This window comes from Nyctereutes procyonoides, unplaced genomic scaffold, assembly GCF_905146905.1.
Source record: "Nyctereutes procyonoides isolate TBG_1078 unplaced genomic scaffold, NYPRO_anot_genome, whole genome shotgun sequence".
Taxonomy (NCBI): domain Eukaryota; kingdom Metazoa; phylum Chordata; class Mammalia; order Carnivora; family Canidae; genus Nyctereutes; species Nyctereutes procyonoides.
The window spans coordinates 77,389,479-77,406,518 of NW_026575126.1; the positions used below are offsets into that span (position 1 = coordinate 77,389,479).

Below are 17,040 nucleotides of genomic sequence, written 5' to 3' on the forward strand. Positions count from 1 at the left end.
GGCACTTTATAAGAACTGAAATCTATCAAGAAGATATAAAAATTATAAACACATATGCACCTAACAACAGTACTTCCAAACACAAGAGGGAAAAACTGACTTAAAAGGAAGAAATAGATAATTCTACAATATTTGGAGAATTCATTACTCTGTTTTTGATACTGGATAAAACAATCAGACAAAAGATTATCAAGGAAAGAGACTTGAACAAACTATAAGACAAGTAGTCTTAGCAAACATCTATCAAACAGTCCAAGCTTTATATCATTTTCACATGCACATAGAACATTCCCTATGACATGCCATAAACAAATCTCAATAAATGTAAAGGAGTGAAATCATATAAAATATATTCTCCAACCACAAAAGAATAAAATTAGAAAGCATTATCAGTTAAAATATTTGAGAAGTTTGCAAATATGTGAAAATTTACAGAACAGTCTCCTAAATAACCAATGAGCCACAAAAGAAATACCAAGATAAGTTAGGAAATACTTTGAGATAAAAACACAAAACTTGGGGCAGCTCAGCAGTTTAGCGCCGCCTTCAGCCCAGGGCATGATCCTGGAGACCCGGGATTGAGTCCCACATCAGGCTCCCTGCATGGAGCCTGCTTCTCCCTCTGCCTGTGTCTCTGCCTCTCTCTCTCTCTCTCTCTCTCTCTCTCTGTCTCTGTCTCTCATGAATAAATAAAATCTTTAAAAGAAAAAAAAACTTATGGGATGTAGCAAAAGCAGTAAGAGCTCTGTTGTAAGGAAAATTTATAGTGTAAATATCTATAAAAAAAAATCTCAAATCAACATGTACACCTTAAATTAACACAATGTTATATGTCAATTAAATGTAAATTTAAAAAATAAAATCTTAAATAGTTTAAAACTTTAAAAAAGATCTCAAAACAACCAACTAACTGTTCCCTTAAGAAATCAGAAAAAAAAGGGACACTTGGGTGGCTCCGTTGGTTAAGCATCCAACTCTTTTTTTTTTTTTAGATTTTTTTTTTAATTCATTCATGAGAGAGACAGAGATAGAGAGGCAGAGACACAAGCAGAGGGAGAAGTAGGCTCCATGCAGGGAGGCTGACGTGGGACTCAATCCCGGGTCTCCAGGATCAGGCTCTGGACTGAAGGCGGCGCTAAACCATTGAGCCACCCGGGCTGCCTCCAACTCTTGATTATGACTCAGATCATGATCTCAGGGTTCTGAGAAGGAACCCTGCATCTGACTCTACACTCTATGGGAGTCTGCTTAAGATTCTCTCCCTCTTCCTCTGCCTCTCCCCCTGTCTGAATGCTCTAATAAATAAATAAATCTTAAAAAAACAAACAGAAAAAGAATAAACTAACCCAAAGCCAGTAAACAGAAAGAATTAGATTATAGTGACATAAATACAATAGAGAAAAAAAAGAAAGTAAATCAACAAAATAAAAAGTTGGTTCTTTGAAAATATCAACAGAATAAATAATCATTTAGATTAAACAAGAACGAAAAAGACCCAAATTAGTAAATAAGTAATTATTACCTTACATAAATAAAAATTATTATAAAGAATTATAGGGAATACTACAAACAGCTGTAATCAAATAAATTTTATAACTATTTTTTTAAAAGATTTTATTTATTTATTCGTGAGAGACACAGAGAGAAAGAGATACAGGAAGAGGGAGAAGCAGGCTCCATCAGGGAACCTGACGTGGGACTCGATCCCGGGCCGGGTCCCAGGTTCACACCCTGGGCTGAAGGCAGCGCTAAACCGCTGAGCCACCCGGGCTGCCTAAATTTTATAACTAGATGAAGGGGATAAATTTCTAGAAGACACAAAGTTCTAAAATCTATTCACAAAGAAATTCTCAGAATAAAAGCCGTAACAAGTAAAGAAAAGTCTAAGATCAAATGGTTTCACTAGTGGATTCTACCAAAACTTAAGAATGAATTACCAATCCTTAACAAACTCTCCCAAAATACAGAAGAGATGGAAACACGTCTCCATTTATTCTGTGACACCAGTTTTCCCTGATTCCAAAACCAGAGAAAGACACTACAAGAAAACTACAAAAATATATTTACTTATATAAATCCAAAAATCCTGAGAAAATGCCAGCAAACCAAATCCAGAAACATACACAAAGGATGATCATACATAAACCATGACCAAGCATGGATTGTTCCAAGCATGTAAGATTGTTTCAACATATGAAAGTCAACTAATGTCATACATCATATTAATAAATGACAAAAGGCACACAATCATCTAAATAGGCACTGAAGGGATCCCTGGGTGGCGCAGCGGTTTGGCGCTTGCCTTTGGCCCGGGGCGCGATCCTGGAGACCCGGGGTCGAATCCCACGTCGGGCTCCCTGCATGGAGCCTGCTTCTCCCTCTGCCTGTGTCTCTGCCTCTCTGTCTCTCTCTGTGTGACTATCATGAATAAATAAATAAAATCTTTTAAATAAATAAATAAATAAATAAATAGGCACTGAAAAAAAGACAAAATTCAACATTCTTTCATGATAAACACAAGACTAAGTCAGAAATAGAGGAGAACGTCATCAACATGAAAAAGGACATATAAGAAAACCCACAGCTGGGCAGCCCGGGTGGCGCAGCGGTTTAGTGCCGCCTTCAGCCCAGGGTATGATCCTGGAGACCTGGGATCGAGTCCCACGTCGGGCTCCCTGCGTGGAGCCTGCTTCTCCCTCTGCCTGTGTCTCTGCCTCTCTCTCTCTCTCTCTGTGTGTCTCTCATGAATAAATAAAATCTTTTCTTTTTTTTTTTTTTAAAGAAAAAACCCACAGCTGGGACGCCTGGGTGGCTCAGAGGTTAAGCGCCTGCCTTTGGCTCAGGGCATGATTCTGGAGTTCCGGAATCAAGTCCCACATCGGGCTCCCTGTGGGGAGCTTGCTTCTCCCTCTTCCTGTGTCTCTGCCTCTCTCTCTGTGTCTCTCATTTTTTTTTCCTCTGTGTCTCTCATGAATAAATAAAATCTTTAAAAAAAAGAAAACCCACAGCTAACCTCACACTTAATGATTACCTTGTAAGATCAACAACAAGACTGGATTGGATGTCTGCTCTCACCATTTGTATTTAATATTATACAGTAGGTTCTAGCCAAGGCAAGAAAAATTAAAAGGATCCAGATTGGAAGGGAAAAAATGAGACTACTTCTTTCTCATCAGAGATGACACATCACATGTATCTAAAATCCTAACAACTCATTAAAAAACTACCAGAACTGTAAAATTAGTTAGGGATATTTGCAAGATACAGGACTACTATACAGAATTCAACTATGTTCCTATATACTACAAATAACCATCCAAAAATAGAATTAAGTGGGGCACCTGGGTGGCTCAGTGGTTAAGCATCTCCCTTTGGCTCAAGTCGTGATCCTGGGGTCCTTGGGTCCTGGGATCAAGTCCTGCATTGGGCTCCCTGCAGGGAGCCAGCTTTTCCCTCTGCCTATGTCTCTGTCTCTGTGTGTGTGTCTCTCATGAATAAATAAATAAAATCTGGGATGCCTGGGTGGTTCAATGGTTGAGTGTCTGCCTTCAGCCTAGGGTGTGATCCCAAAGTCCTGGGATCGAGTTCCACATCACACTCCCCACAGGGAGCCTGCTTCTTCCTCTGCCTATGTCTCTGCCTCTCTCTGTGTGTCTCTCATGAATAAATAAATAAAATGTTTAAACAAATAAATAAAATCTTTTAAAAAATAGAATTAAGAAAATAATTCCATTTATAATAGCTTCAAAAGAATAAAATATTAAGAAATAAATTTTATCCAAAAAAATGCAATTGTTAAACATGTAAAACTAGAAAACATTATTGAAAGTAATTTAAAATCTAAATAAAAGGGGACACCTTGGTGGTTCAGCCAGTTAAGCACCTGCCTTTATGATCATGATCTCAGGGTCCTGGGATGGAGCCCCACATCCAGCTCCCTGATCAGTGGGGAGTCAGCTTTTCCTTCCCCCTCTGCCCCTCCCCATCCATGTGCTCATGCTCTCTCTTCTCTCAAATAAATAAATAAAATCTTAAAAAATATATCTACATAAATGAAAAGATATTTCATGTTAATGGACTGGAATACTAATACTGTTTAAGATAATAATATTCCTCAAATTGATCTACAGGTTCAATGCAATTCCTGCCAAAATTCCAACTGGAAAAAGGTGCCAAGATAATTCAGTGGAGGAAAGGATAGTTTTTTTCAACACATGGTGCTGAAATAACTGAACATCTATAAGCAAAACCATGAAGTTAGACCTCTATCTCACACTATATACAAATTCACCAAAAAAGACAGAACACCTAAATGTAAGAGAAGAAACTCTAACATTCTTGGAAGAAAATACAGAGTAAGTCTTTATGACCCTGAATCAGGCAATGGTTTCTTAAATATGAACCCTAAACGGGGCATCTAGCTGACTCAGCTGGTGGAAGATGTCACTCTGGATCTTGGGGTCATGAGTTCAAGCCCTATATTGGGCATGGAGCCTACTTAAAACAACAAAAAAATGAAACCTAAATCACAGGCAAAAAAAGAAAAAATAAACTGAAGTTCACCAAAATGAAAAACCTTTGTGCTTGAAAGGGACACCATCAAGAAAGTGAAATGACACTCATTGAATGGGATGTTTGTATTTACAAATCATATAGCTAAGTACCTAGATTATATAAAGACATCTTACAACAATAAAGACAACTTAATTTGAGAATGGGTAAAAGAATACAGACTTCTCTAAATATATACAAATAGCCAAAAAGCACATGAAAATATGCTCAACATCATTATCCATCAAGGAAGTGCAATCAAAACCACAAAATATTACTCCATCCCATTAGAATGGCTAGAATCATAGAGTCGGATAATAACAAGAGTTAGTGAGGATTGGAACCTTCATACATTGCAGGCAGAAATATGAAATGGGGCAACCACTTTTGAAAACAATCTGGCAGTTCCTCAAAATGTTAGAGTTCTAGAATTACCATATGACCCAACAATTCATGTCCACACGAAAACTTGTACTCAGAAGTTCATAGCAGCATTATTCATAATACCCATAGAGGAAACAATCTAAACACCTGTTAACAGATTAATGGATAAATAAAACGGGGTATGTCTATAAAATGGAATATTATTCAGTAATAAACAGAAACAAAATACTGGTATATTCTAGAACATGGAAGAACACTGAAAACATTACGCTAAGTGAAAGAACCAAGTAACAAAAGAGAACAATTTGTATTTTTATATTTACATGAAATATTTAGATAAGGCAAATCTACACTGACAGAAAACAGATCAGTAGTTGCCTAGAGATGGAGGGGATGATAAGTGGGACAGCTGGGGGTGACAGGTAAGGAGTATGCAGTTTCTTTGTGGGGTAATGAAACTGTTCTAAAATTGATTGCAGTAATGAACGTACAACTTGATAAAAAAAAATTGTATACCTAAAATGGGCAAATGTATGGTTTGTGACTTATAATTCAACAAAGCTGTTACCAAAAAGAGTAAGCTGGGACCTACCCACTAAATCTTTTGGGCCGACTGCTGACTGAAACAAAAGATTTAAATAGCATCCATGGTCTCCAAACAAAATACCAAAAATGTCTAGGATATAATCAAAAAAAGTCAATCATCATACTAAGAACCAGGAAAATTACTTGAATTTTAAAAAAGACAATTAACATATATAATATCACACATGAATCAAATGTCAGAATTACCTGACAAGGATTTTAAAGTAGCCATCATGCTTTAATGAGCAGTGATATACTATTAAAACAAACAAAAAACTTTACCAAAGAAATAACAAATACAGAAAAGAACCAAATGGAAATTACAGAACTGAAAAATAACCAAAACAAAAAGCCATTAGATGGGCTCAATCACAGAATGAATACAAGAGATGAAAAAAAGTTGAAAGCGGAAGTAGAACAAAAGGAATTACCCAATCTAAACAACAGAGGGAAAAAATGCCTCATGCACTGTAAGATTATAACAAAAGATCTAAGAGTTGTATTTTCACAGTCACAGAGAGAGAGCGCCCCTGAAAAATCATTCTAAAAATGGCTGAAACATCCAAAATTTGAAACATCCAAAATGGCAAAAGACATAAACTTACAGTTCAAAAAGCTAACAGAGGAGCACCTGGTTGGCTCACTCAGTAGAGCATGCAACTCGTGATCTCAGGGTTGTGAGTTCAAGCCCCACATTGGGCATGGAGTCTACTTTAAAAACTAAAAATAAAAAGCTAACAGAACCCCAAATAGGTTAAGCCCAAACAAATTCCTGCCAAGATATATCATAATTAAACTTCTGAAAACTAAAGACAAAGAAAAAGCCTTTAAAGCAGCCAGGGAGAAAGAATATACGACCTCGGGGATTCCTGGGTGGCTCAGTGGTTTAGCGTCTGCCTTTGGCCCAGGGCACGATCCTGGAGTCCCAGGATGGAGTCCCGCATCAGGCTCCCTGCATGGAGCCTGCTTCTCCCTCCTCCTGTGTCTCTGCCTCTCTCTCTCTCTCTCTATGTCTATCATAAATAAATAAATAAATAAGTAAGTAAGTAAGTAAGTAAGTAAGTAAGTAAGTAAATAATCTTTAAAAAAAAAATACACCAGGGGATCCCTGGGTGGCGCAGTGGTTTAGCGCCGGTCTTTGGCCCAGGGTGCGATCCTGGAGACCCGGGATCGAATCCCACGTCAGGCTCCCGGTGCATGGAGCCTGCTTCTCCCTCTGCCTGTGTCTCTGCCTCTCTCTCTCTCTCTCTCTGTGACTGTCATAAATAAATAAATAAAATTTAAAAAAAAAAAATACACCACCTCGAGGAAAACACAAATTCCAATAATAGAGGATTTCTCATCTGAAATCACGGAGGTCTAAGAGAGGTGGCACAACATTTTCAAATGCTGTAAGAGCCGTCAACCACAAATTCTACAAAGAGAAACAGCCGAAAAGATCTTAAGAAAACTAAAAAACAAAAGTTCCACAGTTTATATCTTAGTACTAACAAATCACAATGTATATGTAAATGAGCAATTACAGGTTTTTCTTATAATAGTAAATATTTGGGAATTACAGATTTCCCCCTCACAAACACCAATGCCAATGAGATACAAATATGTAGATGGCTTAATGCATATTCTCTACTTTCTTAATTCTCTTAAAAAGAAATAGTTCTAAAAAATAAGTTCTGTCACTGTTCAAGATTTTTATCAATTTGATAGTTTTTGTTCTATTTTTTTAATTTTATTTTTTTAAAGATTGTATTTATTTATTCATGAGAGACACAGAGAGGCAGAGACATAGGCAGAGAGAGAAGCAGGCTCCATGCCAGAAACCTGATGCAGGAAGACTCGATCCCAGGACCATGCCCCGAGCCAAAGGCAGATGCTTAACCCCTGAGCCACCCAGGCGTCCCAGTTTTTGTTCTACTTGAAACTTGCAAAACTTATGAGCCTCAAATCAGAGTTATTTGTTTAAAGAAGATGGAAGATACATATGTCTCAACAATCCATAAGATCCATTTTAAATAGTATCTGCTGGGACGCCTGGGTGGCTCAGCGGTTGAGCACCTGCCTTCTGCACAGGGCGAAATCCTGGAGTTCCAGGATTGAGTCCCACATCGAGTTCCTGGCATGGAGCCTACTTCTCCCTCTGTCTCTGCCCCCCTCTCTCTCTCTCATGAATAAATAAATAATCTTTTTAAAATAAATAAATAGTATCTGCTAAAGAGGAAGCCTGAATGAACCTCTATAATCATGTAACAGCTTAACTATGTTAAAAGCCAAGTATGAGAGCAAATATTATTTATCTTAATCCACTTTAATTTATTACTAATATATATATGTTTTTTTAAACAAGAATGACTATGCAAGTATGACTAATGACCTGTTAATCAGCCAAGAAACAAACAGATGGTCATCTTGCAAAACTGTGAATTCAAGATCTGTTTCACATTATTTACCAACTGACTCACTCAACTAATTTTTATATTTTATCAAATATACTAAGTACTGTACAAGGCAGTGATAAAAAGATAAATAACAAATTACAACACTGTGATATAATTATTATAGAATATATATCCAATCTTCATTCCTGGCTCCTGGCACAGAGCTAAAACCTTTAGAATTTTCTTGATGGGGTAAGAAGAGCATCTTTTTTTTTTTTTTATAAATTAATTTTTATTGGTGTTCAATTTACCAACATACAGAATAACACCCAGTGCTCATCCCGTCAAGTGTCCCCCTCAGTGCCCGTCACCCATTCACCCCCACCCCCCGCCCTCCTCCCCCTCCACCAACCCTAGTTCATTTCCCAGAGTTAGGAGTCTTTATGTTCTGTCTCCCTTTCTGATATTTCCCACACATTTAAGAAGAGCATCTTTTCTTACTCATAATAAGCCCCTTTCAACCATATCTTGGAGAATGAGGGGTGGTTGCCAAAGGAACCAACCCCTGACCTCAAGATGGGGAAAAGGGGTGCAGATTGAGTTTATCACAATCAACCAATGATTATGCCTACATAAGGAAGCCTCCATAACACCCTAACTCAAGGGAATCAGAAGCTTCTGGGTTGGTGAACACATGAAGGTGTCGGGAGGATGGTGCCCCCAAAGAAAAGCACAGAAGCTCATGGAAACTCCATGCCCCTTACTACATACCTTGCCCTATGCATCTCTTCCATTTGCTGTTCCTGAATTATACCCTTTATAATAAGCAAGTAATGGTTAAGTAAAGAGCTTTCTGGAGTCCTGTGAGCCATTACAGCAAATTATTGATCGGAAGAGGGGATTGTAGGAAGCCCCAATTTACAGTCAGCTGGTCAAAAGTGCAGGTCACAACATGGGACTTGCAACTAGTGTAGCAGTGGGGGGGTACAGGAGGTGGGAAGGGGCTAAGTTCTCCACTGTGGAGACTGCACAAACTCCAGGTAGGTGGTGTCATAATTAGGTTAATTCGTAGGACACCCAGTAGGGGTCTGGAGAGTTGGAGAACGTAAGGGAAAAGCCCACATATGTGATGTCAGCAGCGTCGTGAGTAGTGTAGAAAAAACAGTAGGCATGATCTTAGATCTCAAGAAACTCCTTGTCATGACAAAAATAGGCGCATGAGAAATCATTTAAATAAAATGGTATGTACTTTAATAGGTACATGTACCAAGTGCAGGAAAGTAAGCAACTAGTGATGCCAACAAAAATGACATTTATCCTAATTTTCACGAGTTAAATACTGTAATTTCTCAGGGTTCTATCATTCCCTCTTCAAGCTCTCAGCCCAGTTCTCAGCCTGAGCTCACATAAAAAGCAATGTTTTAATTTTAAAAATTGTATGTATGTGGGCAGCCCTGGGGGCGCAGCGGTTTGGTACCGCCTACAGCCTGGGGTGTGATCCTGGAGACCCAGGATCGAGTCCCATGTCGGGCTCCCTACATGGAGCCTGCTTCTCCCTCTGCCTGTGTCTCTGCCTCTCTCTCTCTCAAATAAATAAATAAAACATTAAAAAAAATAAAATAAAATAAATAAAAATTGTATGTATGCATGCATTTATTTGAGAGAGAGAATGCACTAACCAGGGAGCCCGACATGGAACTCAATCCTAGGACCCCAAGATTGTGACCTGAATGAAAGGCAGCTGCTGAACCAACTGAGCCACCCAGCTGCCCTGGGAAGCATTTTTTAAATGAGAAGGTTTGGCCCCACACCAAACCAACTCTCTATGGAAGCCTTCACCCTCTCATCCTTATTCTTTAAAAGCTCCCCAGATGGTTTCACAGTAGCGCCTGGGTAAGCGAATGAAGTAGTGCTTGGGATGGAAATGACCATCTCTATTCAGGATAAATGTAACCCAAGCCTCAACCAATCTTCTGGCAATGAGGAGAGAGAGAGAGAAAGAAAGATTTCAAGTAGAAACAATATGAGCAATAAGAGACCAGCTGTGAAAGAAGAGGATTCTAAGGTTTCTAGGGTGAAGGCCTAAAACAGGACAAGGAGTATGTGCTTGAGGGGGCTCAGTGAGTAGAGGGAAGGGGAAAGAAAATATAACCAAGTTTGGAGTACTCAGTATCCAAATTTAGTTATCCAATAGGTGATGAAAATAAAGAACTTGAAACTCAAAAAAATGCGGACTGAATACACATCTTTGAAAACCATAAATCTACTGGTGCTATTTGAAGCTAGGATAGGAAGTGTAATCACACAAGGAAATTAGAGAACAAAGAAAAGAACAGAAATTGAAACTCTAAGGAATACTACATTAATCAGAGAAAATAAAAAAGGGGGAAGCATCAAAGGAAGGTTTTTATCTTTGTTTTGGAAGGTGTAAACCATACCATGTATGCGAGATGAGAAAAATAAGAGAATATAGAGCAAAGATGTTAGCCTTAGAAAGGAGGACCCTTCGTCCCCTGGTAAAAGGAAATGAGATCAGAAATCAAACAGGCATAGGCATACTATTATTTTTAATGACAGATTCTTAATAGTTCAGGGCTGAAGCCCACCAATTTCTTGTGAATTTTCTGCTGATTGCAAAATAAGCAATGATGAAACATCAAGAGCAGGACGAAGGGAGGAGAATGGTAAAAATCTTTTAAGAAGCCATTCAGATTTTAGTACGCAAGAATATTCTAGGAGGTAAGAGTAAAGTTAGAAACCAGAAGTCTAGGGATCCCTGGGTGGTGCAGTGGTTTGGCGCCTGCCTTTGGCCCAGGGTGCGATCCTGGAGACCAGGGATCGAATCCCACGTCGGGCTCCCAGTGCATGGAGCCTGCTTCTCCCTCTGCCTGTGTCTCTGCCTCTCTCTCTGTGACTATCATAAATAAACTAAAAAAAAAAAAAATTTAAAAAAAAAGAAACCAGAAGTCTAGAGCAGCAACCCAGGTCACTTACATGATTTTCTCTAGTCTGCTCTGGAAAAGCAACAGTTTGATCCTGGCTTGTAGACCATTAAAGCAAATGTGGGAAGAATGAGTTGAAGACAGTAATGTAGCTTTTATGATTTTGAAAAGTCAAATTTACTTCACTCTTTCAAAAAAAAAAAAAAAAAAAAAAAAGACCGTAGTTGCTTCCTCTGATTGCCAGAAAGAGGGTTGGGGAAAAGGAGAGATACTCTCCTCTGTCACTCTCACAAAACTTGTGAGAACTTTCACTCCCAAGCATGTTTGATCCCTCCAGCAGCTGATTCCAAGAATTCTACACCTGATTCCCCCAGACTCTTCAAGGATGAAAATTCCCTGCAGGGCTGGACTCCCCAGCTGAGAGATACACAAGTGAACACTTCTGGGACACCTGGGTGGCTCAGCAGATGACCCACTGCCTTCGGCTCAGGGCGTGATCCCGGGGTCCTGGGATCGAGTCCCACAACGGCCTCCCTGCACGAAGCCTGCTTTTCTCCTTCTGCCTGTGTCTCTGCCTCTGTGTGTGTGTGTGTGTGTCGTGAATAAATAAATCTTAAAAAAAAAAAAAAACAAGCAAAAACAAAACCACTTCTTCCACACGATGCTACTTTGGAGAGGAGATAAACGGGGGGGGGGTGGGGTGGGGTAAGGGAATAACCATATTGTGAAGCTCCCTAAGAATCCTTTACAAAGCCAACATATATAAAACAATACTTGACACAAAAATAGCCAACTTGTTTTCTTCCTGCATAAAGGTAGTGAGTAAATAATTGATAATGTAATGTCTCTCGCACTTGGAGCTCACTCATCTGTCCTGCCATCTCCCACATCACTCCTCCAACTGGGTGGAATCCCTCTGGGTCACGGGCCTCTCGTACCACCACCTGGAGAAGGAGAGGCGGACTGTGCACCCGGCCCACTGTGCGCCCGGCGCTGGACAGGCTCGGCGCGCAGCTCCTGAAGGCGGACTGTGATGTTGAACCACGGATCTGGCACCCGGTAGAGGACCGGAGTGCCTGACGGTTCGGGTGCGAGGGATGAAAGTGCGGACAGGAGTCGAGTTCGGAGACGAACGCATCTGGGAGCAAAAGGGCAAAACCCAGGGACATAAGAGGTTGCGCGGGAGACTGAAAGGTACGGAGGACCGGGCAGCAGCACGAGGGACGAGGGTGACTCCGCGGAAACGAACCCCGGTACTAGTGCGGGCAAAGTCTGCGGCGATCCCGGCGGGACGCGGGGGCGGGAGGGGCTCATCCCCGGGAGGCGCCCCGAAGGGCTGCAGAGGCCGGGAAACGGGGCCAGCGCCGCGAATCCCGGGGAGGGGTCGGGGGCGGGGCCTGGGCAGAGAGGCGGGGGGTCGGCGAGGAGCGGGTGCGCGAGCGGGAGCCGCCGGCCAAGCGGGGGCGGGGCCGGACAACTGCCCCCCCCCCGCCACCGGGGGACAGATGCGGAGACGCGAGCGGGGCTGAGCGGCGCAGTGGGATGCCAGGACAGAGTGGCCGGGCCCCAGGCGGGGCACGGCGACGGGAAGGCGGCGGGGCCGGGGCGGCGCTCCCACCGAGCCACAGCGAGCGCGGCGTCTCCCTTACCTGGGATGAGCGAGGAGCCGCCGCGCCGCCTCCCCAGCATCCTGCGCTCAGCCGCTTCTCCCACTGCCCTAGGCGGGGGCCATTCCGCCCGCCCCGGGAGCCCGCCCTCACCGCCAGGCGCCAGCGGCCGCCAGCCCGGCCCGGCCCCGCGGAGCAGCGCCAACGCGACCCGCGCCCGCGGCCGCCTCAGCAGCGACTCCCGCCGTCGCCGCCTCAGCGCCGGCCGCCGGCCTCCCGGGCGGGCCCGGGGTCTCACGGATGCAGCGATTGGCTGCCGCGAGCCCGGCCGGGAGATGTGTCGGACCCTCTGATTGGTGATTTTCGCTAGCTCCCGCCCGCTGGGGGCGAAGCTCGGAACAGCCCGGGTCCAGCGGGCGTTCAGGGACCAAGCGGGAGGGACCTGACGTCGCGGCCGGGCGGGCGTGCCTGCGTCCCTGCGCGTGCGCGCTCCCCGCGACGGCTCCGGGGCAGCCACCTGCCGGGCCTGGTGGTTGCCCTGGCGACGGCGCCCGGCAGGGGGTGTGCGCCACGCGGTCCGGGCCCCACGCGGGCGGCCTTCGTCCGCGGCACGCGGCAAGGAAAGGAGCTTTTCCGAGCAGGCGCCCGCCCGCGTCCGCCGCTTCCATCCAGTACCACCTCTCCGGCCGCTTCCGGACGAGGAGTTCCAGACTCCCTGGGAATAACTCAGGGACCGAGAGGGAATTCACACGATATTGCATCCCACACAAAAGTGCGAGTGATGGGAGAAGCGTCCCAACCACGGGGGAGGCGAACTGATCCTGGAGAGAAAGAAGTGACAACTGGAGAGAAGGCCAAGGAACGAGCGACGTTGGGGAGAGGGATGAAATTTCCAACCGAAAACTAGCAGTTGGCGCCGACGACTCCTCCCGCCGGCACGTCCACACCAGCTCCCGGCAACGCGAGTGTCCCAGTTGTATGAACTGTGAGAGAAGATTCAAAATGCAGTAAGCAGGGCCTCGTCCAGCTCTGGGAACGCCTCAAACTTTTGACTTTCGTCAATCGGACTTTCTACTTTTGTCAATTGCAACTTGTTGGTTTCAGCTCCACCATCTTCTCCACTTACCCTTCTGCTTTGGACTGAAAGAGAAAATGCTAACCTCTGACGGCTAAATAGTTATTGTTAATGAGTCTAAACTCAGCCAGCAGCAACCATAATTATGTTAAAACGACTTATGTAACCTTGTGGCTTTTGCCTTTAGAAGCTGGATCTAATGCATCCTTGAAATTCAGAGCACACTTTGAATTTCAGTGGACTCCATGTCTCCTCCAAATAAATGCTTCGATTGCCTTACCTCCTCTTCTTGATGGACAGAACACAGACTGCAAAAAGGCATGGGCTCAGGGATCTAATCTAATAAAGATATTCAAAATTCCTGTCAACCATATTGGAATGTTATCTAATGTTATCTACAGAATGAAATCTGTAAAATATGTATCTTAGAGAGTTGCTGTAGTGTTCAAGTGAGATACACGCAAAAAAAATTGTACCTGAATGCTCTATAGCAACATTATTCATAATAGCCAATAAACTGAAAACAACTGTGCATCAACTGATTAATAAAATTTGGTATATCCATATGATGAAATATTATTCAGCCATAAAAAGGAATGAAGTTCTGATACATGCTACAATGTGGATTGCAATATTGAAAATATTATGCCAAGTGAAATCGTTACAAAAGATCCCATATTGTAGAAGTCCATTTTATATAAAATGTCCAAAATAGGCAAATCCATAGAGATAGCAAGTAGATTAGTAAATGTCTTGGGCTAAGGAGACTGGGGAGAATGGGAAGTAACTGCTAATAGGTCTAGGGTTTCCTTTGGGGGTGACTGTTGAAAATGTCCTAAAATTGTGTGATGGTCATACAATTTTGTGCATATGTATATGTGTGTGTGTTTTAATATTTTATTTATTTATTCATGAGAGACACAGAGAGAAGCAGAGACACGGGCAGAGGGAGAAGCAGGCCCCCTTCAGGGAGCCTGATGTGGAACTCCATCCCAGGACTCCAGGATCACGCCCTGAGCCAAAGGCAGGCACTCAACCGCTGAGCCGCCCAGGCATCCCAATTTTGTTTATATATTAAATGTGTACTTTAAATAGGGGAATTGTGGGCAGCCTGGGTGGCTCACCGGTTTAGCGCCGCCTTCAGCCCAGGGCGTGATCCTGGAGACCCGGGATCGAGTCCCACATCAGGCTCCCTGCATGGAGCCTGCTTCTCCCTCTGCCTGTGTCTCTGCCTCTCTCTCTCTCTCTCTCTCTCTCTCTGTGTGTGTGTGTGTGTGTCTCTCATGAATAAATAAACAAAATCTTTAAATAATAATAAATAAATAGGGGAATTGTATGGCATGTGGATTATATCTCAAGGAAGCTATTACTTTTTTTTTTTTTTTAAGATTATATTTTATTGGGATCCCTGGGTGGCGCAGCGGTTTGGCGCCTGCCTTTGGCCCGGGGCGCGATCCTGGAGACCCGGGATCGAGTCCCACATCGGGCTCCCGGTGCATGGAGCCTGCTTCTCCCTCTGCCTGTGTCTCTGCCTCTCTCTCTGTGTGTGTGTGACTATCATAAATAAATAACAATTTATTAAAAAAAAAAAAAAAGATTATATTTTATTTTTTTTTGGGTCTCCAGGATCATGCCCTGGGCTGAAGGCAGGCACTTAACCACTGAGCCACCCAGGAATCCCTTTAAGATTTTATTTTTAAGTAATGTCTACTCCCAGCATGGGGCTCAAACTCATGACCCTAAGATCCAGAGTTGCATGCTCTACTGACTGAGCTAGCCAAGTGCTCCGAAGTTGTTACTTTTTCAAAAAATAAAATGAAGTAACAAACCTCTGAAAGCCCCTGGCTCTGGTGCCTCTCTAAGAACAAGGGATCAGTATATCTAACTTTGTTTTTTCATTATTCAGTTAGCAAAATCTTATAAGCAATTTGATCTGAGGAAATTTAAGCAAATACCCCCCATGACATTTTTCTTTGGAACATTTAAATTAAATGAAGAAGATGATCTGATTTGACCCAAGCCACTGTGGGGTAGAAGAAACGGACCACTAGGATTATAAAATTCACCAAAAGAGAGTGAACAAGATCAGCAGGCCTAGAGCAAGAGAAAGGGAAGGAAGACAACAGCTCTACAAAGTGATTATGGAACAACCAGAAGGGTGCCCCCAAAGTCATTTAACCAGTCTTTTAAAGTTAAGGGCCATGTTTCATTCCACTTCCTCCATTCCAGACCCGCTTCAGGAAAAGTGCTCACTACCACCTGAAGCTACTGCCAGCCCCTCTCTGCAAAACGGAATTGCAACTGAGATGCTCTTCTTACCGCCCCAAATACTTCACCCAACTACAAGACCTGAAAAAAAAAAATACCACAACTGAGTAGCCAGGTGAGGGGCTGGTGTGTGTATCTCACCTAGTAAACTATGAGAACAAATTCTAGATGTGGGGGATCCAGTAAAAACAGAGGACACAAATCACTGAGGTGAAATCTGGCAGGGATGTTGGCTCCCTGCCTGTCACATGGCAGGATGTCTCCCAGAGCAGGACAGCTTTAGGTGACCCCAAGAGCCAGAAGCAAGGACCTGCTTGAAGTGAAGCAAAGCTCAGAGTCATTTGGGAAAAAGTTTTTTTCTGCTTTCTAAAGCTACCACCAACCCATAGTACATGTTAAGAAAAAAGACTCCAAAATATACTCATAAGTGAAAAGAAAGTTAAAAACAGTGTATATATGGGCCCATTTGCATTTTTTTTAATATACACACCCTCACACACACATGCTAGTGATTTTAAAAAAAATAATCTCTGGAAGGATAAGCAACTGATAAATTATTGAACGCTACATCTGAAACTATGTAATTGAATTTAAATAATAATTTTTAAAAATCTCTGGAAAGATGCACAGTAAACCAAACCATAGCAGTGGTTATTCCTGGATGGAAAATTGAAGGACTTGGGGACAGGAATAGGAAAGAGACTTATTTTTCACTATTATCTATATACTCAGGCACTTTGTGAAAGCTTGTCATGTATCTTGATTTCTATCTAAAACAAATAAATTGGGGATCTCTGGTGGCTCAGCGGTTTAGCACCTGCCTTTGGCCCAGGGTGTGATCCTGGAGTCCCGGGATAGAGTTCCATGTTGGGTTCCCCACATGGAGCCTGCTTCTCCCTCTGCCTGTGTCTCTGCCTTTCTCTCTCTCTCGTATCTCATGAATAAATAAATAAAATCTTTAAAAATAAAAATAAAACAAAACAAATAAATTTTAAAAATAAATAAAATAAACATAAAATAAAACAAATTCAGAATTTAAAAAAAAAAACCTCTCTTCTGCAAAACTCACCATTCAAAGCTATATGAACCCCTGGTTCACACGATGTGTACATGGCTTTGTGTAACTTAATAAACCACATAATCAGGATACATACTGTGATCATGCTGTATGTATTTTCCCTCCCCAGCCTTACCTCTTTCAGGTGATCTACTCAGACTCAGATAACCTCACCTGAGGGCACAGACAGCTTCAC

At 42.5% G+C, this 17,040-nt stretch overlaps 1 protein-coding gene across 1 annotated transcript in view; it reads right to left on the reverse strand.

Annotated features, from left to right (window-relative positions):
* The window catches only part of TPST1 (tyrosylprotein sulfotransferase 1), a 142,609-nt gene extending 129,960 nt beyond the window's left edge, over nt 1-12,649 (reverse strand). The window contains exon 1 of the mRNA XM_055339260.1: nt 12,487-12,649. The gene's annotated coding sequence lies outside the window, so the exon portion shown is untranslated. The remainder of the gene's footprint in view (nt 1-12,486) is intronic.
* Between the last annotated feature and the right edge of the window lie 4,391 nt (nt 12,650-17,040).